The 24,016-nt window shown below is 37.3% G+C and overlaps 1 long non-coding RNA gene across 1 annotated transcript; it reads right to left on the reverse strand.

The window, feature by feature from the left end:
- Positions 1 to 361: 361 nt before the first annotated feature.
- On the reverse strand, positions 362 to 3,151 carry LOC127789297 (uncharacterized). Its single transcript, XR_008020525.1, has 3 exons — positions 3,068 to 3,151; positions 2,882 to 2,983; positions 362 to 504 (listed from the first exon to the last, which is right to left on the reverse strand). It is a non-coding gene; the product is annotated as an uncharacterized LOC127789297 (long non-coding RNA).
- Between the last annotated feature and the right edge of the window lie 20,865 nt (positions 3,152 to 24,016).

A 24,016-nucleotide genomic window follows, 5' to 3' on the forward strand; every position in this document is an offset into this window, starting at 1 on the left:
GGTCCACTATGTGCATCTGGTGCCTAAAATAATTAAAATTATATTAGATATGTATACAAAAAGAAAAAACATACTTTGATGAATATTTGTGGAGATAAACTTAACAATCACTTGAAATGAAAAATTAAAATTCATAATTTAAGAATTAATATATTAACATACCATTGTATTGAGCATAGCAGCAAACTCAGGTGGTATATTCCCCACGATATTGGTGAAAATATAAGCCATTGCACTCTTTAAACTTCGAACCTCTTGTTGACTAGTCTCTAATTTTTCCTCCAATTTTTTCACATATTGTACAACAGGTGTATTAGTATTATTGGATGACGAGGGTGTCCCACTGAATTGAGCAGTGGTCCCAAAAACTTGGTTTGGACTAGGATCGAAGCCCAAACCTCGAACTCGGCCTGAATGTTCTTTTCCTAGCACACGAGCAAGTGAATCATTTAAGGAGACTGACTGTGAAGACGTGCCTTGGCTCTCAATCTCAGAAATTTTCTCCTATATGGATTAAAAAACAATATCAATCATAAAAATCTCAAAAAAAGACTTGGGTCTTACTCAAAGGTTTCAATGTCACATTCACCTTTATCATTACATGTCTTTTGAGCAACACACACACAAAAAAGGTGAGGAAATTGCCACAAGGAAAACTTCAACAAAATATAAGAAAATGTGAAGGGCATTATGTAATTGGTTATAGTACTGCTCACATCTAGACGTAGTCAAAGACTCAAAGCACATGCAAGAATTTTAACAAGAAGTTAAAAACATCCAATCTAGCCAACCAATGCATCAAATCAATATATATATATGTGCGTGTTAAAAAGCTGGATGATATGAATTAGAAGCCCAAATAAGACCAGGCAAATGCTACCTGGCTGACTGCCTTCCTAATATTGCTTCAAAACTATCCCTTCATCATCTTCAACCTCTCTCATCTAAATTTCCCAACCCTAATTTCAGCTGAAATTGCAGTTTTGAGTTCATTCTCTATTCTTGAACATGTAATCACCATAACATTTCATAAAGAAGAAAATATATTATCCAATCTAAGAACCAATCTAAGAACTAATGAAGTAGGATGACATATTTTGAACAGTTGGAATCTACATGAAAAAAATGTGCTTTGAGTCTAAATTATATATTTTTTAAAAGCTGCCTTCAGAATACAAAAAGAAACATTTATATATGATGTCATCAAACTCTATTTAGAAGCAAATAATGAAAATTAAAATAAAAACTAATTAGGAAATTCAATCAAATTACCAATTGTTAATTTTTTAAATTGTACCGTGCTGTTGAAGAGGCAATATATAGGAGTCTGATGACATGCAAAACAGTAGTAGGCCAAAAACGCAGCTCAAGTTTTCTTTGGTGAGGTTTCAAATCCTTAACATGGAAAACATCATTAGTATTCATGTCATAAGATCAAACATGTATTGATCTGGATGGATATGAACCATGAGATAATCATCTTGATTCTAGTCCCTAGCTGTAGTGCACATCAATAACAAGTATATGATCAACATTACTTCTCGCTGTGTTTTGCCTGATCTTGACATGGAAATCATGGATGTTTATCTAAATTTTACTAAAATCAAGAGTTGACTTTCCTAAAAATTCCAAATCCCTAGATTTAGGTTCTTCTTCATGCATCCTAATATAGTTATATGTATTATTTATCATGGTAGTTGTTATGCCATTTTATTCCTCTGTTCTCCCTCGTGGTTTGAGACTAAAAATTAAAGCAATGAACCTCAAATTTAATCAAACTTACAAGCCTGCTGATGCAAAGTCTAGATAACTCAATGAATGTATTCTTTCTCATTAAAGCACTGATTTTTGTTTATAAACCTCCTATATTTTTCTTGCAGGTTGTGGACTGCTTGATTAAATTGATAGGTCCCAATGGTGGTGAAAATTGTGATAATGCCTCTATATTTTTGGCTTGTGATACAGTCATGAATTTGCTTTTGAAGGTAGTATACTATATTACAGACTCGCAGATCTCTGTAAATTTTGTAGTTGTTTCTAGAAGATACTGCTGATATTTGTATTTCTTTTATGAATAGAGTGAAGAAATCGATGTTCCATTAGATGGTGATTATTTTGTTCATCTGTTGGGAGCATTGTCATATTGGGCAGGTATCTGTTCAGTCACTGCATTTAAAAATTGCTTGGTTTCTGAATATTGACTGGAAGACTTGGTTCCCAAAATATCTTACTATTTAATCTTTTCTTTTTTTATTACTGCTTGCCTTCATTACTTCAGATTCCATCTTTTAAATGATATCTACTATTGTGAAACAGAAAGTAAGCCAATAGGAAGAAACCTTTCCTGTATTCACCCTGTATGGGGTTTTAGTGAGCTGTGGGGTATGGGAAGGCATCTCTAAGGTTGTTTTTCTTCATTTAAGAGTGAATTTTCCCATATTCTTTTGAGCGTGCTTTCAGATCAAGAAAACTTGTGCTTGATTCTGAAACTAATGTTGACTTTTATTAAAAAATTAAAGTTCAAGAAGAATGTAATGCAATGGTAAGACTCTTATTGATTACACCTCTCAAAAGACATGAGTTATTTATTACCCAACTTGAGGATAATTGTTACCTGATTTTCGTAACTCATAAGCTTCCTGTTTTTAAGGCCCAGGTGGATGTTTGTGTCTACTATAAATGGCAATAGCCTGATTGTGTTGAATTATATCAGATCATACGCAGCTTCCTGTTTTTAAGCTTCCTATTTTTTAGTATATGTATGTTTTCTGCTAACAAGTTCAACTAAACTTATAACTCATTTACTAATAAAGCATAATATAGATAAAAGCTTCTTCTATGATTCAAAAAGTGGAATGGTTATGATACAAAAAAAACTTACGCTTATAGTTCGTGCTCCTTCATTCACAAAAGATCCATCTTTCTTCTTATGCGTCGCAATGTATAATAAACCCCTACTCACAGGCTGGCCACTCTCAATTTCCTATAATTTAGAACAATTTCACATAAATATTAGTTGATGTTAGAATAAAAAATTCATATTAAGGATAAATTTTTGCAATATTACCATCTCATATTTTTTCCTTGCTAGACTTTTCGACCCTCCTGTGTGTGGAATTGTCAATTTGAATCGATTTTCAGCATTTTTTTGACATATCTCCTAGATATCCAACAAAAACATCATTAGTTTAATCTTAACCACTTAGTCGTATAAATATTAGTAATCTTATAAGCAAGATTAGTAACATCACCTTAGTCTGATCTCGTGCACGATAGTCAATAAAACTTGCCCATTGGTCTTGAGATATTCCCAGTGGATGCTTTGTAATATTTGCTTCTCGACCAATATTGAGATCATACCACTCATGGTATAATTTACATCTATTGTCCTTCCATTTCTTCCCAATGTTCTTCAAAATAAAATTTTTAGCAGGCCCCTCGTTAACATTAAATTTTTCCTTCAAAAAACAACAATATTAGTTACAATAACATATTCAAAAAATATATCAAAAAATACAATATTAGTTAATTACCATGATTCTATTTTTGTAAATTTCTTCTTTGTATGTCTTCGGTACTTTGTGCCAACTTTCATAATTGACAGGAAAAGCAACAAAATCAGAGGCTAATTCTCCTAAAATCCCTCCAAGAAGTCCAGCTGGATCTCCAATTGGTTGGAATGATTCATTGAACTCTAACATAACACGCCTTCCACGTGCTAGTAACCAAACATCTTTAACCCTTAGTTTTTCCTGTTTTATAAGCCCTTCTTCATCTGTCAATCAAAATACATATACCTAATTTAATAATTAATGCAAGTATATAATAATTACATGCAATTTAAATATTTTGTGCATACCTATCACATTAACTGTCCAGTAACGACGTGATGTAGACGAGGCTGTCGATGGAATATCGTGAGAGAGATGTGGGGTGAATGATTCTGATGGAGTCTGCCTAGATCCTGGAGGTTGTGATTGGGCATGGCCAGAAAATAGAGGTTGCGGTGGAGTTGGAGAGGATGCTATAGGTTGTGGTGGAGCTGGGGATGATGCTGGGGGTTGTGGTGGAGTTGACAATGATGCTGAAGCATGTGTGGGAAGTGAGGCATCTCCACCTAAATCAGTAATGCCTGTCTTTCTTAGACGTTTCTTCCTAATCATGGCTGCAATTTTTATACATGAGAAAAACATGCACATATATATAAAGCAAAGCAAAAAAAAAAAAATAATAATAATAATAAAGGAGAAGGAGAAACATAATAATAAGCAACGTAAAATGCAATATAATTTTCTACATTTAAGAGTGTGTAATGACCGTTAGATGATTACATGATTTTAAAAGTGTTTTTTTAAACTAAATCACTAATCATAATTTGACTATTTCTTAAAGTATAATAAAATCATTAACCTCCTTTTATCTTAAATTTGAATAATAATAATGTTATAAAGAGCAACCTAGCTATCTGTAAGCCCCTTGGGACAAAGAGGTCTCATTAAAGTAGGGATAATCTCTTTTAAATCAAATCTCGTGTCATTTGGACTATCTCTTTTGAGTTTGAACATGTATGTTTGTGGTACGTGTGAGCACAGTAAATCTAAGATAAACTACAGAACATGCAATGGATGGCTACAGTACCTCTTGGTGGCCCATGAAGTACTAGCTACACTCTGATATGAAAATTACCCTACCAAGTACTGCTACTATGTCCTCTACAACTAGGGTTCAAATTTCTTGAGACTAAGTCATAAAGATTTTTGTATGTTTACCTGGTGCACATGGTTCTATGTAATAGCACATCAAACAAAATTAACTATATTATTTCCAAACAATATCTTTTACCATTTCTCATAGGTAAACAACGTTATTACTGGCTCTCCATGTCCAGTCAGAAAACAGAATGGATCACTGATCGAAGTTGTCTCCAGAGGAACCAAATACAATTGGAAGCATGAAAGGTCACAGATTTAACAGTGTGGTTACTAGTGAAATGCCATAAATTGAAGTCCAGCAAGTAATCAAGAGAAGAACACAAGTTCAATCCTTATGATCACAATTTGGAACTGTTCTGGATGAAATTAATGGAAAACAGAGCCCACACTTACACAACATATATATGAATCCAAGATTGCTAATTAGTAATTACAGATGAAAGAAAGTCTTGACTGCATTGCTTATCCTTCAAATGCAGTCACAAGAAAACATCCTCAACAGTTTGAACATGTAAGGTTTCATTAGGTTAGCTTGTATTCGAATGTGCTACTTCTTCCTAGTCTACATTGACCAACTGCCATGAAAATAGCTTTGTTTGTGACCTAAGCGGTTATGTATTTATTGTCTAATTAGTCTAAACCCTTCTAGTAAGACATGTGAGGTGATGGTGAAAAAAAAATCTTAAACCTTTATGTTGTATTTGCTTATTATATTGTTGTTACCACTTCTCTATTGGTACCTCTTAGACGTTTCTTCCTAATCATGGCTGCAACTTTTTATAAATGATAAAAACATGCACGTATAGATAAAGCAAAACAAAATGAAAGGCAAAATAAAAAAATGCTAACAACAATATAATAACCAAAGTAAAATGTAATATAATATTCTACATTTGCATTAATTAAATCCATAGAATTACATATCCTCGTCATCCTCATCATCAACATTTTCAACATTAGGCATTGGATCATCATCTATTTGTCCTCTTGCAAGTGACAGAATTCCAGTATCATTAGGAAAAAATAACCCTAAGTCTTGTGTTTGATATGGCTCGTTCTCATAGAATGTCTCTTCAGTGTCTTCACCCATATCATACAAATCTCTTGGTTTTAAATGTACAACAGCACTCCAATCCTTTTCTACAACATCTTCAACATAGTACACTTGTTGTGCTTGTGAAGCTTCAATATAAGGTTCATCTTCTTCACGTTCACCAGTATGTATCAATCGAGAGAAATTCACTAAAGTAAACTGCAAAGCATCTTGTCTGATCCCTCTATCAGTTATGGTATTGGCCCATTTACACTTGAATAGAATAATCCTGAATCGACCATAGTAATTAAGCTCGATTATATCTACCAATTTTCCATAATAATTAACATCTCCATTAACTGGTGTACAAGACACTATCACACACATTCTTCTCAATGTGCATAACATCAAGGTTATGGCGCAACAAGCTGTACTCCCAATAAGGAAGTTGGAAAAATATACTTTTCTTTCTCCATTGTTGACAACCACTTTCTATAGTATTTTTTCGGTGAGTTCTTTTTCTGTTATCTTCAACCTCCATCCCTTTCCCAAATGTAACATGAACATTTTCCAACTGCTTGAATATCTCTGAACCTGATAGTGCCACTGGTGGATTCCTAAACTCTGTATTACCATCAAAGTGAACACGGTTAAACCTGAATCTATGATTTGGCTCTAAAAATCGACGATGACCCATAAAACTCCACTTTCTACTATGAGGTAGACGATGGACAACAGTGTCAAAATTGCAAGTTGGACAAGCTGAACCAGTGTGTGTGTTCCACCCAGATAAATTACCAAGCCCACGAAAATCACTAATTGTCCACATCAATGCAGCGCGCATATTAAACATTTGATTGAGTGAAGCGTCAAATGTTTCCACACCACCATCCCACAAATCCTTCAAGTCTTTAATCAAGGGTTGTAAGTAAACATCGATATCATTCCCTGGCATTTGCTTTCCCGGAATGATCATTGAAAGGATGAAGGAAGTCTGCTTCATACACATCCAAGGGGGTAAGTTGTACGGTATAAGAATCACAGGCCAAATGCTATAGTTGGTACTCAAAGTTCTGAAAGGATTGAAGCCATCACTAGCTAACCCAAGCCTAACATTCCGTGGATCTGATGCGAATTCAATGTGTGTTTCATCGAATCTCTTCCACGCCTCAGAGTCTCTCGGGTGCCTCATCAAGCCATCTTTGTTACTATCCACAGAATGCCACCTCATATGTTCAGCAGTTTTAGAAGACATAAATAACCTTTGCAAACGTGGTTTAAGTGGAAAGTACCGTAAAACTTTGACAGGTTTCTTTTTTCTTTTCTTGCCCCCACTAGACATGTTCGTCGGGTTACCTTTCCTACTTTGTTTCCATCTTGACGTGTTACATACTTTGCATGTCTCCCTACTTTCATCTTCTCCCCAATACAACATACAGTCATTTGGACATGCATGTATTTGACTGTAATTAAGACCAAGCTTGGTAATTAATTTCTTCGCCTCATAAAAAGAATCAGGAATCTTTGCATGTTCGAAGGCATCTTTTAACAATTCTAAAATCATAGACATTGCTTTGTTACTCAATCCGCACAAGCACTTTATGTGATATAGTTTTACTAGGAATGATAATTTCGAGTACTTCGTACATCCTTCATACAATGCTTGATTTCCATCCCTAACTAGATCGTAAAATGCCTTAGCTTCCTCATTAGGTCCTTGATTCAATCCTGGCATCCTTTCTTCACCTTCATGTACTGGTTGATGCGAGGTCCAGGCTTCTACATTCACATGGTCCCTAGATATCCCAAAAGCATCGTTGATCATATTGTGTATTGGATCATGAGTGTATAAGGGATTTTGTATCGAGGGTGTGCTATTAGAAGTTTCCCCTGTAGTTGACTCCCCATGCCAAAACCAAGTAGTGTATGTGGTTGGAAAGCCTCTACAAATCAAATGATCATACACCATTGCCCTAGTCTCCCAATTTCTAAAAACACAATCAGGACAAGGACATTTGATTTTGCCTTCAACAGACCGATGGGCAAAGGCAAATTCCAAAAATCCTTGCACCCCTTCCTGAAATTCATGTGTATTTCGTGGCTTTGTAATCCAAGACTTATCCATGCAGCTAAAACAGAGCTTGTAGCTTGTATTCTGCTTCTCTAATCTACACCTCAATATGCAAAACATTACATCCATATTAGTTTTAAGATGCGTACTTCATACATAAAAGGCATTTAAAAACTACAACAATTTTCCAATAGAGACCCTAATTATTGTCACTCTATAAGACACTAATTAAATACGCAAATTAAGTTTTGAATCAAATATTAGTTTATGCCTAAGGATTACCTTTTTGTGCGTAACTTTTTGTTAATAAAGATCATTACAGTCGTGCTACTAAGCGTATATAATATACTCACAACTTTAATTATATGTGTGTGTGTGTGTGTGTGTGTGCAGCAATTGCATTGTCATCAAAGTGCATGTGCTTGAACAAAAAATGTTTCTGGTTCTGCTGCTGCAACATTCCAAATCTATTTTATCGGCGCATTGTCTGCTTGTTAATGTTTTTTGGAGGGAAAACATTTCCAGTGATCAATTAACTAAAGTCCCCTTTCACTTCCAGAATTCATACAATCCCTAAAGTTAATTTGCATAGACTGATTAATTATGCATCGATAATGCTCATTAGGTTCATTTCTATAACTTAATTCAGATCAAACATTTTCTGTGTATGGAAACATTTTATGTGTATCTGATCAAATCTCTGATTCGATGTTTAATTTTAAATTCAAAATTACGAGATGGAAAATAAGTTAAAATAATTTTTTTATAAGGAATTAATATGGCATTAATTAGGAAGTAAATTTTCCATTCTTTCTGCACATATATTAAGATGAAGTATATATATCTAATATAACAAGGTATACACACACTGACACACAGATATGCTTTAATTAATTTGTATGGAAAGATAGCTGGCAAATTCCAGTAGAAGATGAGGTACGCTTTTATGTTTCTACATTTCTTCATAATGATATTAATGCAAAATTTAGTCATGTATGCATCACAAACAGTAGAGAGCTGGGCAATAGATATCAATGCCTTTGTACTCTGGCATAGTTAAACGAAGTAATTGAAATTTGGCTTCTTTACAGAGTGGCAAGCCATGCAGTACTTATAGCATTTCTTATGCCATGATATCTGAAAGGGGATCGATAGATTAAAAAAAAAAAAAAAAGCTTCATATATATATTTTTTAATTATTATAGGTGATCAAGTTCCTAATTTATTCACAGCCGTTCTTTACCAAAGTGGGGGGGGGGGGGGGGGGGGCGTTCCCAATCATCATAGAGTTAACTGTGTTTCTCTTTTCATTTATCCAAATTACCTTAACTGTGTTTCTCACATTTCCTTTCATATTCAACAAACACCATTTTGAAAATGAATTTGACATCCTAAAACAATGACAACTTAAGAAAAGACAAACATACGTATGTGTGTGTGGGTGGGTATAATCTGCAGGCCATATCCAAACAACACCAGGTTCACATCAAATGGACATAAAATACAAGAGCAAGACAGTTGGACGGCCACTTGAGTGAGAGGTACTGAGCTTAAGTGAGAACCTAATCATCGGTATAATTATTATATAGGGTAAACCATGTTTATTTTATACTATCATTAATCATCTGTAGATCGATGGATTTTATGATTTTACTAAACATCCTCGTTTAGTTTTTGCAGGGACAAAATTAGGCACGTCTCAATAACAAATACCGGGACTCGTAAAAGACAATCAATTAATATACCAAGATCTTCTCTCTTATATTAAAATCGAACTAACCTGAGGAACTGCGAGAGGCGAGAGCGAGTCAGCGACTGCGAGAGGCGAGAGCGAGCGCAAGAGACGGTGGGCGAGGGGCCGAGGGTGAGCGCAATCGACTGCTAGCGAGGGGCCGAGGGCGAGCGCGAGCGCGAGCGCGAGCGATGGCGAGCGAGGGGCCGAGGGCTAGCGATGGCGGCCGAGCAACCTAGGGCGAGCTCGAGCGAGGAGAGGGCAAGAGCGAGCGAGGGTCCGAGGGCTAGCCACGGCGGGCGAGCGACCGAGGACGACCTCGAGCGAGGGGAGGGCGAGAGCGAGCGAGGGGAGGGCGAGAGCGAGCGAGGGGGCGAGGGCTAGCGACGCGAGGGAGAAGGAGGGACAGAGATCGAGAAGGGTTCGCAGAGAGAGAGTAAAATTGGGGGAGGGAATTTGAGAATTTGGGGTGCCTTGGCGCAGGCGGGTAATGGGAAATTGGGGGAGGGAATTTGGTATTTTTAGTTAAGTAATTTATTTTATTTTTTAATTAATTATTTAACTGTGACATTTAAAGTAATTATATTTAATATACATAATTTAATATAAAAAATTAATATTGTTGACTAATTTATATTTTTAAATAATATAAAAATATTAAATTTAATTATGTGTAAAACTTAATTCATATTAGACATTATCTGAAAAAAAGATTAAAAATTTCTTAAAAGAGTGTAAAACTTAATTCACGGATTAAGCCTGGTCAAGTTCTTTTGGATTAAGCCCAATTAAGTTTTTTAAAACTTACACTATTGCAAGCCATCTGAGCGTTGACTACAAAGAACTCAGTGGTTGTGGCTATGGTTGTGACAACAGACATTTGAAATAAAGAGGGAGTTAAAAGAAAAAATCGAAAAGGAAGTGACCATGCCATGGTTTTGGGGAAGTGATCGGCTGTCTGTCTCGCCACCTGTCTCTCTGATAGTGGTTATGATACTTGTGAGGTGATGGGGATGGGATGGTTTCGGGGAGAAAATATGTTGAGTATTTGATCTCAACCATTGACACTGTTGGTGTTTTTTTAAACTTCATGTCTCGACCATATGAATTTAAATTAATTCATATATATTTATGATTAATCAAACATTGTAATGCTTAATTAATCAAACACAACACAATGCATTGCATTTATTGATTAATCAACACACAATATAGATAAAGATAATACTAAATATATTATTAATCAAAGTCATGTTTGATGTATACTATATATATAGAGATTCTTGTATATTATATAGAGAAATGTACATTCTGATCATATTAGATGTATTGTTATTTTTAATTCAAAAAGTTATTATAAAATTATGTGATATAACAAGTTTTTTGAAATTTGATGTGTTTTTCTTGACTCTATCATCAATCTAAAAATATTTATATCATGTTTTCAATATAAGAATAGTATTTATATATATATTCTCTAAATATTATTCAATTCAGTTTTAATATACTTTTTCCCATTAAAAAAATATAATTCATATACTAACTTTTTTTTTAAAATATGAAAACGCCCCTTTCTCTCTCTCCTCTCATTTTTTTCATTTTGTATATATTTGATAACTATTACAAATAATTAATTATTATACATTTAATATATATTTTAATTTATAAATTTTTATATAAATTAGTTTACATGTATATATATTTTATTTTATATTTTATGCACATGAAATATAATAATTTATATATTTAGAATTTAATTTCTACATTTATAGATAAAAAATTAATATTTTAAAATTTTACATTTTATAAATTTGAGAGGGAAAAAAATTAATTGATAAATTAACTGATAAATTTACATTTTATATATTATTTAATTGATAAATTTAAAATAAATAAATTATTTAATTTAATTATTTAATTGAATTAAATTAAATAAATTAGTTGATTAAAAAATTAAAAAATTTAGATTATATTGCAAAATTTAATTTAATTTTAATTTTAAATTATTAATTTTTTTGAAATTTATTTTTTGATTTTTTTAATTTCTGAATTTGGCGGCGGTTTCTGACCAAATCGCCGCTAAATTTAATTTTTTATTTTTTAATTTCTAAATTTTGCGGCGGTTATTTAAAATCGCCACAAATTTTACTTTTCAATTTTATTATTAAGGAATTTAGCGGCGATTTTCTCAAAATCGCCGCTAAATTCAAATTTTTTAAAATTTTTTATTAATGAATTTGGCGGCGGTTTTCTCAAAACCGCCGCTAAATTTAATTTTTTATTTTTTAATTTCTAAATTTTGCGGCGGTTATTTGAAACCGCCGCAAATTTTACTTTTCAATTTTATTATTAAGGAATTTAGCGGCGGTTTTTTCAAAACTGCCGCTAAATTCAAATTTTTTAAAATTTTTTTATTAATGAATTTGGCGGCGGTTTTGTCAAAACCGCCGCTAAATTTAATTTTTTATTTTTAAATTTCTAAATTTTGCCGCGGTTATTTGAAATCGCTGCAAAATTTATTTTTCAATTTTATTATTAATGAATTTAGTGGCGGTTTTGTCAAAACCGCCGCTAAATTCAATTTTTTTAATTTTTTTATTAATGAATTTGGCAGCGGTTTTCCTTAAAATCGCCGCTAAATTTAATTTTTATTTTAAATTAATTAATTTGGCGACGATTTTTTAAAACCGCCTCAAAATGTAGGATAAAACGCCGGAAAAAACCTATTTTGCGGCGGTTATAAAACCGCCGCAAAATTTCATGTTTTGCGGCGGTTTTGAAAACCGCCGCAATAAACCCGTTTTTTTGTAGTGTTTTTATCGCCATCTCTATCTTAATCATGGTTGTGCATAACAAATATAGAGGTCAAGATTTTGTTCAATGAGGTGATGATAGATCCAACGCATGTAATGTAATACCCGAGAAATTCTAAAGGACTCCAGGGTAATTTATCTTGGGGCAAAAATGGAATTTAAGGATAAATTGAGGATATAACGGTAATTTATTACCGTATGGATGACCGAATCAACTGCCGGGAGTCCCTAGAGCCGAGATACCAAAATAAAATGATGTGGCAATAACGAGCACCCCGAGATAGGATTTATGGTGTAGAAAGAAATCAGATCAGGAATAGTTTTCGGTACAGCAAAATAACAACTGCCAATTAGGTTGCAATACCAAATTGTTATAGACGACTTCTTGGAAGTCAACGGAAGCTTGAGGAGGCTTCAGTTTTTCATGAGGAACAACCCTTCAGAGGTTTCAGGAAGAAACGAGAGGGTTTGAGGCCAAAACGAAAATTCGGGCCTAAGTGCAGTTTTTAGAAATTGCTAGAGGGAGGCCGAAACGATATTTTTTAGGAATGCTCAAGGGTCAAATGAATGTTTTAGGACTTTAGGGACTCAATGGCAATATTGGAAAGTTCAGGGGTTAAGTGAAATGGGCTAAGGTGATAATAGCCAAAACTTGGAGGGGCCAAAGTGTAAAAACGCAAAAATAGCAGCATGGGCAAATCTGACCAGCACATGGCTAGTCGGCCATGGCCGATTTCAGCCACAGGGATGGCACAAGGGAAGGCTAGGGAGCATCTTTTGTGAAGGTTGGACCGACAAAGGCCATGGGGGTGGCTGAAAATCGAGCAAAAATTGACCAGCTTTTTGATCGCGCGATCATGGCCCTGTAACTTGCGATTTTGGTCGCTTAAAGTCGATTGAAGGTTGATCTAAGGTAGGTGAATGCTCTAAGAGGCTTGGGTTATCCGAACAAAGGCATTTGAGGCATCGAGGATGCCTATAAATAGAGGTTTTGTGATGGCCAAAAATGGGATAACTTTTAGCTTCAAATCGACTGAGGTAATGAACGAATTGGCTGTCCATTTTAAGGGGATTTTGAAGCCAATGAGAGGTAGAAGCTTTCTGGAGAGTTAGAGCCATTTTCATGGCTGTTTAAAGGTGATTCGAAGCTCGTCGAAAAAATGAGGCAAGTGGTCTGGCCAAACGTTCAAGGCCCCGATGAGAGGTTTTCCGGTGCTCCTTTGAGGCTCAAACTTAGCCATGAGGATCGATTAGAAGTGGGCTTCAAGATGGCATGGATATCTCAGATTTTCAGCATGGCCGGCACTGGAGAAGATGACCGGCGTGTGAGGTACACGCGCTAGACTTCATGCGCTCCCCCACTTTAGGCGCGTGGCAGCTTGGAAAAATCTAGGAAAAATCTCTAAATTCCTAGAAATTCAGGATCTTGGAGTGTGTGCAAAAAGATTAGGATTTGGGATTCTTGATATCTCGGTTTTAGCATAAAAGAATCTCGTTTTGCATGAAAACGCAACATCCGAGTAAATCTAGTATTTTTCCTTTGAAGTTCATAGCCTATAATGAATTTTTGTGAAATTAGATTTGAGAAAATAGTGTTGAGGTATTTATTAGAATTTTTGGAAAGGAAAAATGAAAGAAAATGAAGGAAAAATGAAATAAATGGAATATTGAGGATATTTAGTGATTAAATATTATTTTGATGATTGAGGTGATCGAGATGATGTGATTGGTGCAATTTTTGAGAGTTAGCACGAGAATCGAGGTCGAGCACTCATATTGAGGTAATGTGCACTTTTCAAGGTGTCTTGATCTTTAGGGCAAAGGTGAGTTTTCCTATCCTAACTATGGTTTTGTGAGTGGTTTTCTCACAAGAACTTATATTCATGATATGGTTGTCATATATGCATGTTGTTATAAATGCAATATTCATTTTGTCATAATGCATGAAAAGTCGTGATAATTGCATGACACGATATTATTATCGCATTGATATTTGTGCATGGGAATGGGATGTCACCCCTAGAGTGTAGCTGTAATTCCCCTCGGGCAATGATGGAATAACGTTAGGCTTATCCTGTAGAGGTTCAGGATTTATCTAGGATTCCGTACCGGGTTGGTGGGCTTGGGAAGTTACATTAAGGGCAAATGTTGTTCATGTTATTGCATCATGTATTTATAAATATATATGTTTTGGACCCTCACTAGAAGTTTTATCTTCTAATGGGTTATGCCCCTGGAACATTCAACGTTCCAGTTTAGACTTGCAGCTCAGGCAAGGAGTAGGTTGAGATATGACGGCACGTGATGGCGTGGCCAATGGATTTAGCGAGCTGACTCGGATATGTTTTAGCTGATACTTTATTGATGATTAGTCTTGTTAGAATATTATAGAATCTCCATGTATTTATGTATTTCAATATTGAGGGTATGATGTTAACTATGGTACGAATTCTCATGTTATAAATAAAGTGAATTGATTATGTACCATATTAGGTTTCGATTATCGCTTCTGCATTTTTAATGATTTCCTAGGGGTTTTGTTTGGAATCCGGTACTTAAGGTTAAATTATGTACCGAGAAAGAAAGAAAAAAATAATTTATGTATAATCTGGGCTCAGCATAGTGACACGCTTGGTAAGAGAAAAGCGGGGTGTTACATGTAACACCCTGATTTTTCATACCGAGTGTCACTATGCTGGGTCCCAATATAAATGCATAAAGGCATAAATTCCCTTTTTCATGGTACATATCTAAAACCTCGAGTACTGAATTCCAAACAAAAATACCCCCCAACATATCATTTATAACTGCGAAAGCGATAATCGAAACCTGATATGGTACACAATTGAATTCACTTTAATTATATCATCATGAAAATTCGTACCATAGTACATCTTCAAATACCTCAATACATGGAGACTCATCATCAAGAGATAGCAACAAAATACCTCAATTATACATCGAGACATACTTACGTTTAATAAGACTAAATTTCAACAAAACATAGCTAAAACATGCTACACAGAACAACAAATAAACTTAATCTTCAGTTATCTTCTTTCCTTTAGAGCTGCTCGCCAAACCAGGAACGTTTGAATATTTCAGGGGCATAACCCAATTAGAAGATGAATCTTCTAGTAAGAAACTCCAAAAATAGTTTATATCAATGCATGAACAGGTATAAAATGTATGAGAAAAATAACGAGGACTACTCCAAAGTGCCTTGTGAACATGTCAGCCTCCTCCAACGAGAGCTTTCTCAATGGTGCATGCATAGCGCCTCTTGGGAGGTCCCTAAACATACCATGCTGGCCTGACCTTATAGAACTCATGCAAGCACCACATCCGCCGTCCCTTAGGCTCATGGTATTCCCCATGAGTGTTTTCTCGATGGTGCACGCATAGTGCTTCTCGGGGGATCTCCGACTTTTGCCTTTGGCCAACAACAAATAGGTACAACAGTACGACCACACGAATTTTGTAAATGCAATAGTTGAAAACCAATGGCATATATTTTCCAAGAAAACACATTTCGTATATGCAACATGATTTCATGTAAAAGAACAACAAGAGTTTGCATACAGGAACGATACACAAAACACATTTCATGCAATAGGAGTATCACATAAGAGAATAAAAATATGATTTCGAGTATAGGAGTCTCACATAAACCAAGTTTAGGTTAGGAAATCTCACAAAACCTTGCTTTTAGGTTGGAACACTCACCTTTGCCAAAATTTGGGATACCTCAAAAAAAGTCCACCGCCTCGATTTGCGTGCTTGACCTTGATTTTTGTGCCAAACTCAAAATTTGTACAAATCACATCACTTTAATCCTCAAGGCACCCTAATCAACATATAATCATTAAAATCTGATTTTTCCTTAATTTCCTCACATTTCTCCTTTTTTCTCCTATTTTCCTCTCCAAAATTCCAAATAAATACCTACTTAACTTATTTGTCAAAAATTTCTCCACAACAATTCATAATATACTAAGATCTTCAAGAGAAAATTACTGGACTTACCCGGATGCTACGTTTTCATGCAAAACGAGGCTGGTCAATGCAAAAATCGAGACATTGGGAAATCCAACTTCAAAACTTTTTGCACCAACACCTAGATATTTTTTCTATTTTCTAGGAATTTTTCCAGATTTTTGCAAGGCTGTATTGCCCCCATTGGCTTCAGCGCGTGAAGGCTACGCACCGGCCTTTTTCTTAGGTGACAGCACACTGGCGTTTTGGGATCTCTCCACCATCTTGTTTTCCTTGACAATTCGATCACCATGGTGGGTCTTAATGCTTGAAAGTACGGCCAGAAGGCCTTCGATTTGCCTGCCAAAGTCTCTGCCGATGCTACTGCCTCCTAACTCTGTCGACCTTCGAACACCCCTCAAACCAACACCAAAATGCCTCTAACTTTTCAGAAATGATTCTTAGGCCATGGGGAAAAAAAGCCCCTTATTGAAACCTCTCAATTTGTCCAAAATCTAGGTTGATTAGAAGCTAAAAAATGCCTCCAGATTTGGCTACGCGAAAACCCTATTTATAGACAAAGTTGAGCCTTTAAATGTTCATGGATGCTTGCACCGATGCCTTAAATCAAACACCCCTCGAATGACCCAAAGCAGCGACCAAAGCCCTCAAAATCTAAGTTACAGGCCGTGTGACATTGTCGGTCAAGCCATGGTCAGAAACCTCAAAATTCGGCCACCCCCGTGCAAGATGCCAGCCCATGCCTATCCCAAACGCATCCCCGACCACTTACCTCGAGATCCCATTGTCGAAGGCTGCTAGTTGAGACCGGCAGAGGCTGTCGGCCATGGAAGCTTTGTAACTTTAACAAATTGCAGTTTGGTTCCTGCCTTTTCCCAAATTACAATTTGACCCTTATAATCAAGCCATGATCTTTCTGAGATTTCAAACAGGACCCTCAAGTCCTAAACCTTCCATTTCATCCTCGAAGATTCCAAAAAATCTTCCTTTCGACCTCCCTCCGAAAAATTCAGGAAACTACACTTAGGCCTGATTCTTTGCCTTGGCTGCAACCCTTTTGTTTTTTCCAAAAACCACTGAAGGGTTGTTCTTTATGAAAAACTGAAGCCCCCTCAAGCTTTCGTTGACTTCCTGGAAGCTCCTTACCATCATTCAGTCTTTTAGGCTATAACTTAGCTGAACCGAAAACCATCTCTGATTTGATTTCTTTCAACGTCATAAATCTCATCTCGAGACGCTCGATAATGCCACATCATTTTCCTTAAGCATCTAGGCTTGAAGGTATTCCCTATAGTCAATTCGGTGACTTACTTCCATTTCAAGCCCATTTTTCAATATTTTAAACCTGTTGTGCATCGATAATCGGGGGGAGGAAGTCCAAGCATTGCGGGGAAGTTTCGTTTGGAAGCCCCCTTCAGAAGCTGTTGAGGAAGGACCCTTCGGAAGCCTCATTCAGAAGGAACCCTTCAAAAAGGCCATGTGTACTCCCTGTTCGATCTCTATAAAAAGTCAAATCCAACTCTTAGAAGGGGATCAAAACATCGGTATTTCTCTCCCATTTTTCTTCCAAAATTTAGTCTTCTTTTCCATTCCTCGCGATTATTTTCCTTCCGTTACCGTCTTGAGGATCAGAGGGTCTTCGCGGGAGGAAAATCCTGCTAGCCTTCTAATCCATGTTTGTCCACTACAATTCCTTCGGAAGCATCACTCATGTTCCTTCAAAAGCCTCATTCTGAAGGGAGTTTACGGAAGCAGTCTTTGGAAGCAGGCTTCAGAAGTAGCATTAAGGATCCCTTCGGAAACAGCACTAAGGATCCCTTCGAAAGCATCACTCTAGTCCCTTTGGAAGCATCACTCCAGATCCTTCGGAAGCATCATTCCTGTTCCTTCAGAAGCCTCATTCGGAAGGGAGTCTTCAAAAGCTGCTGGGGAAGGACCCTTTGGAAGCCTCATTCGGCAGGACCAAAAAGTCTTCGGAAGACCCCTCAAGAGCATCGCGAACTTGATTGGAACCTATTGTGAGCCACCCTTCGGAAGCCTATTGCGAGCCACCCTTCGGAAGCCTATTGCGAGCCACCCTTCGGAAGGCTATTGTGAGCCACCTTTCAGAAGCCTTTTGCGAGCCACCCTTCGGAAGCCTATTGCGAGCCACCCTTCGGAATGAACCCTTCAGAAGCCCTCCTTAGTTTTATAGCCAAATCTTTGATCGAGTTTCGAGGCCAACGGCATCCACGTGCATCCCACTCATATAAATTCTAATTGTTGTAATTTGGCAACAACAATTTGGCATCTTCTGTGGGAAACGCAACAAAAAGCCAATCTTAACGCAAGATGTTGAATGGGACCAGGTCAACTAGTTTGGCGAGCTCGCATAACTCCACCCGAAGGAGTGCTCATACTGGGATGGGAGCCACAAGAGGTCAAATGACTAGGGGCATGGAACTTTTAGAGTAGAAAAAAATACACGTAGCTGGATTGAGGAGGCATGCGACAGAAGGAGGAAAGCAAGTCTTGCATGCAACACACGCTAGTTAGGGACAACACTCATTTGGACAGTTTTCAATTCCAAATAGAAACCTCGTGGAGACTTTAGTACCTCCAGAGCCCTCCGGGATAGCCCCACCCACGGTCCTACTATCAGATTATGAACAACTACAAAAGAATTTTGAGGAATTGAAACAACAGAATGATGAACTCAAGATAAACAATGAGAAGAATATGAGAAGACTACATGGAATCATTGCTTTGCTGTGTGAACTAATTCCTCACATGGGAAAAGCCGATACGGGAGGAGAACACCAGAGATCCATAGAAACCCCTCCAAGAACCACATGGTAGGGGGTAAGAGTTATAACTCGATGGCCGAATAACCGAGTCCCAGAGATGATAGACTTGGGAAGGGAATGTGATAGGAGGACACGAAAAGCTCCCATGTATAAAGAGATAGCAGGAAGCACCTACTTACGAGCTCCTTACGACCCACCTCTTCGTAAAAATGAAGCAAAACAAGAAACATTCAAGGCGTCTGATATCGAACGCCTCATAGAAGAGGTGCTAAAGCACAAATAGGTAATAATGGCGCCAAAGAAAAAGCCCCTGAAGGGGTTTCCTCTGTCTGAGAAACTCCAAAGGCAACTAGTGTAACCAGGGTTTGAGCTGCCGCAGCTTTCGGTATCTCGGGAAAGGAGGACCCAGAGAAGCACTTACAACACTTTGTCGTAGTAGCCGTGTTGCGTGGGTGGAATGAGGACACTAGGTGCAGAGCCTTCCCTCTCTTCCCGATAAGACAGGCTCAGTAGTGGTTCACTGAATTACCAACAGGGCATATGCGATCATTTGAACAGTTGAAGAAAGAATTCCTGAATGCGTTCGCTATTTACCTCCAGAAGAAGAAAAGTGTTATATACTTGATGAGCTTGCAACAGAAGCTTAATGAATCCCTAAAGTAATATATCAAGCGATTCAGAGTCGCGACACAAGAAGTAAGGGATCTCTCAATCCAAGTGGCGATGTCAGCCCTACTTAGCGGAACTACATATGCCCCTCTTAAAAGATCCCTAGCCTTCTCAACGCCAGATTCTATTATTGAATTATTTGCCTGGGCAGAACAGTTTATTGTCCAAATGGAAAATTTAGACGCATGGGAAGGTAATAGAAGAGGAGGAGAAACCCAACCCATATTATGAGGGAACCTATAGAATTCGGAAGATGTTGGAACCCCACACGTGTGTACCATAGATGTTACAAGGCAAGGCGATGGGAAAAACATGGAACACCGTGCACCTCAAGAGGCACTTCCCATTCTTACCAACCATTAACTCCAGCGGAGGGGACGAAGCAGGAGATGTAGAGCTGAGTCTATCACTAGAAGCATTGCTCGATTCGGCTGCGAGCTGGGATTCTCTTTAATTTTCCATTGTATTCCCCAATACATAAAAGAATATACCCCCTGTATTCCTATGGAGTAGGCAAAACTATAAGATGAACCATGTAACCTATTCCTTAAGCATTTGTATATACGATAAAATGTAATGCAGGTGCTACAGTTTAACGATGGCCCCAATGAGATCAGGGTGGCTCGATGGAAATCAGGCGCATATGACCACAAGTCGGGTCAAAATCATCGGATGCTCAGATGTTTATGCCCGCAGACTCATCTAGATCCCTCGATTGAGTCCGATGCTATGCCCCTAAGCTAGCCCCAACTCCTTGGTTGATCTGGTGCCTAGGTCTCCCTGCAAACTCGGACACCCGAAAGGAATCCAGAATCGGATTGGCTGTTGAACCTGGATTCACTGAAGGCAGACTGACTCTTGTAACGGGCAGAAGGTGATGAAGTCGCTATATGGAAAGTTAAAAGACGCCCTCACCATGCAAGGCTTAGGTCGTCCAGTTGCGATCTGATACCTATGACCTAAGACCAACCCTGGATCATCGAATGCTTCGACGCCTGTGCCCACAAGCTCACCTAGATACCTCGATTCAGTCCAGAGCTATGCCCCTGAGCTAGACCCAACTCTTATGTTGATCTGGCGCCTAGGTATTTCGACAAGCTTGGACACCCGAAAGGAATCTGGAATTGGATCGTTGGCTAACTCCAGATCCCCTAGGACAGACCAGACCTCAAAACGGTGCGCCGCCATATGGTATGTTGAAAGATGCCCTCACCACGCCAGGCTTAGGTTGTCTAGTTGCGATCTGGTACCTATGACCTAAGACCAACCTGGGATCATCGGATGCTCTGACGCCTATACCCTCAAACTCACCTAGATCCCCTGATTAAGTTCGATGCTATGCCCTTTAGCTAGACGAGACTCAATTTAACACCTATGATAATAGACCAACTCAGGATCATCGGATGCTCCGATGCCTATGCTCGCAGACTCACCTAGATCACTCGATTGAGTCTGGTGCTATACTCCTAAGCTAGACCTGACTCCTCGATCGATCTGGCGCCTAGGTCTCCCGATAAACTCGGAAGCCTGAGGTGAATCCCGCGTTGGATCCTTGGCCCAATCCAACTTTCCTATGGCAAACTGTAACACCCGGTATTACCGGTGTTGAGAGAATGAGAAGGGAAGTGGGAAACTTCCAAAAATGCCCTTGAGAAGGTGTTAGATCCTTGAGAATATTGGTGCCCTATGAAAGGGGTATTTTGGTAAATTAGATAGTGAAGTCCAATAAAGGGTAATTTGGTAAATTAGAAATAATTCCTAGGTGGAATTAAGTGTGTAAGTGAATTAAATCCCAAATTTGTATTTATGTGGAGATATATGGGATTAATAATTCACAAAAGGGTATTTTGGTAATTTGGAATGAAATTCCATAAGGAATTAAATTGTGGAAATAGGGAAAATGGAGAATATTCAATTATATGAAAAGTAATTGAATTCCCCTAAATTTGGTAGATTAATGTGGTGAAGCCACATGGATGGTGGAGATGGAACTTGGGAGCCAAGTATGGGTTTAAAAGATGACACTAGACAAAGTCTTGTTCAAGTATAAATGGAGAGGTTTAATTAAATGCAAAAGAAATTATATTTAGTCTTTCAAGCATTTAATGATGAGCATGATTATGGTGAATTAAATAAATCCAAAGGAAAATGGGAAATTAGTCACCCATTAATGATGGAAAATTGTGGGATTTATTAAATGGGAAAGAAATGTTTTATGCCTCTCATGTGATGGTTGAAAATAGTCTCATTTAAATAAATGAGAAAATGGCTAATTTTGGGAAATTCCAAGACTTGATCCAAGGGTGGATATTTGGTTGTGAAATTGGAAATGGATCCAATGGCTAATAATGAGTCTTGGAAGTAAGCAAGGATTGCCAAATGGGATTCAAGAATCCAAAAGAAAATGAATGAATGGTAGAGATTGTTTGGTTTAAGGAAATCAAAGGCTATGATTAAATCCTAGCAAAGCACTTGGATTGTGCTTTTAATTGAAGGTTGAGATCTTCTCTTGAAAAGTGAATAAAATCCAATGGATGAGATTAATCAAGGAAAAAGCACATGGATTGTGCTTTCTTGTGTGGTTGGATTTTCTCTCAAAAAGCAAATGGAAATCAAGGGCTAAGATGAAGTCTTGAAATTGAGATTTCAAGACAAGAGTAGTATATAAAGGGAAAGAGAGCTCTCGTCTCAAATTTTACCATTTGAAAGAAAGAAAGAAAGTAAGAGAAAGGGGAGAAGCTTTCTAATGAGAGGAAAAAAGAAGAAAAGGGAAAGAGAAGGAAGAAAGAAAAGGAAAAGTGCTACGGTAAGGGTTCTTCATTAGTCTAGTAATCTTTTATTTCTCTTAAACGGTAGCTTAGCTTCTTTAAATCTTGTTGAAGGAGCTCTTAAGGAGAAGAGTGGGAAATGAACATAGGAGATTCTTGAAGCTTCAAAGAAAAGAATGAGGTAAGGGATAGCCCAATGGGATGGTGGCTTTGCAAGTTGTAAGTATGTATTTAAACTTTAAAGTGTGCATTGGCATGTTGTTTTGTGTTCAAGGACCTATGGCCATGAGGTTGTGTGGGGTAGGGTAGTTTAAAGCCTCAAACCAAGGTGGTTGTGAGGTTGTGGAAGCCCTAACCATGTTGCATACATGCATTTGGCATCACATATTATGTTTTTGTTCATACTTATATTCATTGCACCCTTATTGAGCTTTGTGGCTCATGAGGTTTTATCCTCCCCTTGTAAGTTGTTCTTATGTCAAAAGAGAAAAGGAAAAGTTGCAAGCTTGTGGTTGGAAGCTCATGGGGGTTATTTATTTTTGTTGTAAATTTATGGCTTATGGAAGCCTATGTTGTTGTGTTGATTTATGAGATGTAAATTTATTTGGTTGGTAATGGCTTGTTAAAGCCTAAGACTATGGGTTTATTTTCTTTTTGAGGTGTTTGATTTTAAATTGAAATGAGATATTGGCTTATGGCATGTTGAAGCCTAGGTTGGGTGAAAGTCTCATTTTTGGTGTGTGTTGTGGGAAGCACCAAGAAGTTAAATCATATGATTTTTGTTGGAAATGTGGAGGTTTTGATGAAATTTAGAGGTGTGCAATTTTCTTGAAAAATGTGGGTTTAAAGCCCAAAAGAAAAAGAAAAAAAAAACAAAAGAAAATTTTGGAAGCAGCAATAAGCAGGCAGTAGCCGCGCACGCATGCAAGGCCGCAGGGCGCGCTGTAGGCCCCGCCGGCAAATTTTTTTAAAAAATTCCTAAAATATGAGAATTTTTGGGGCAATTCTTAATTGATTTTGGGCCTCAGAGGGATTTTCAAAATAAAGGAATTTTTCGGGCATTTTGGAGAATAATAATGCCGAATTTTTGGAAAATTGAAAATTTTGAATTTTCCCTCCAAAATTGTTATAAATTGATGGGTTGATTGAACTTGTGAATTTTGTGGAGCCTGGTGAAATTCGTGAAAAGAAGAAGAATTAAAATAAATAAGAAAATGACGATTGGGCATCTTAATGAGATTTTTTTTTAGCCAATGCGGTGTGGTTAAAGCAAAATTCTGCTAGTGAATCCTGGGGTTGAGGGAAGGGAAGGACGAGCCTAGTTCCCATCTAGGGTGTTTCATCTTGAAACATGGTCCGCCCTTCACCAAAGGCTGTGCAGGTGGACAATTCGGGTAATTGTTCATAAGTGGCACCCGTAAGTGGGAACGGGGCGT

Source organism: Diospyros lotus, chromosome 13 (genome assembly GCF_014633365.1).
Source record: "Diospyros lotus cultivar Yz01 chromosome 13, ASM1463336v1, whole genome shotgun sequence".
Lineage (NCBI taxonomy): Eukaryota > Viridiplantae > Streptophyta > Magnoliopsida > Ericales > Ebenaceae > Diospyros > Diospyros lotus.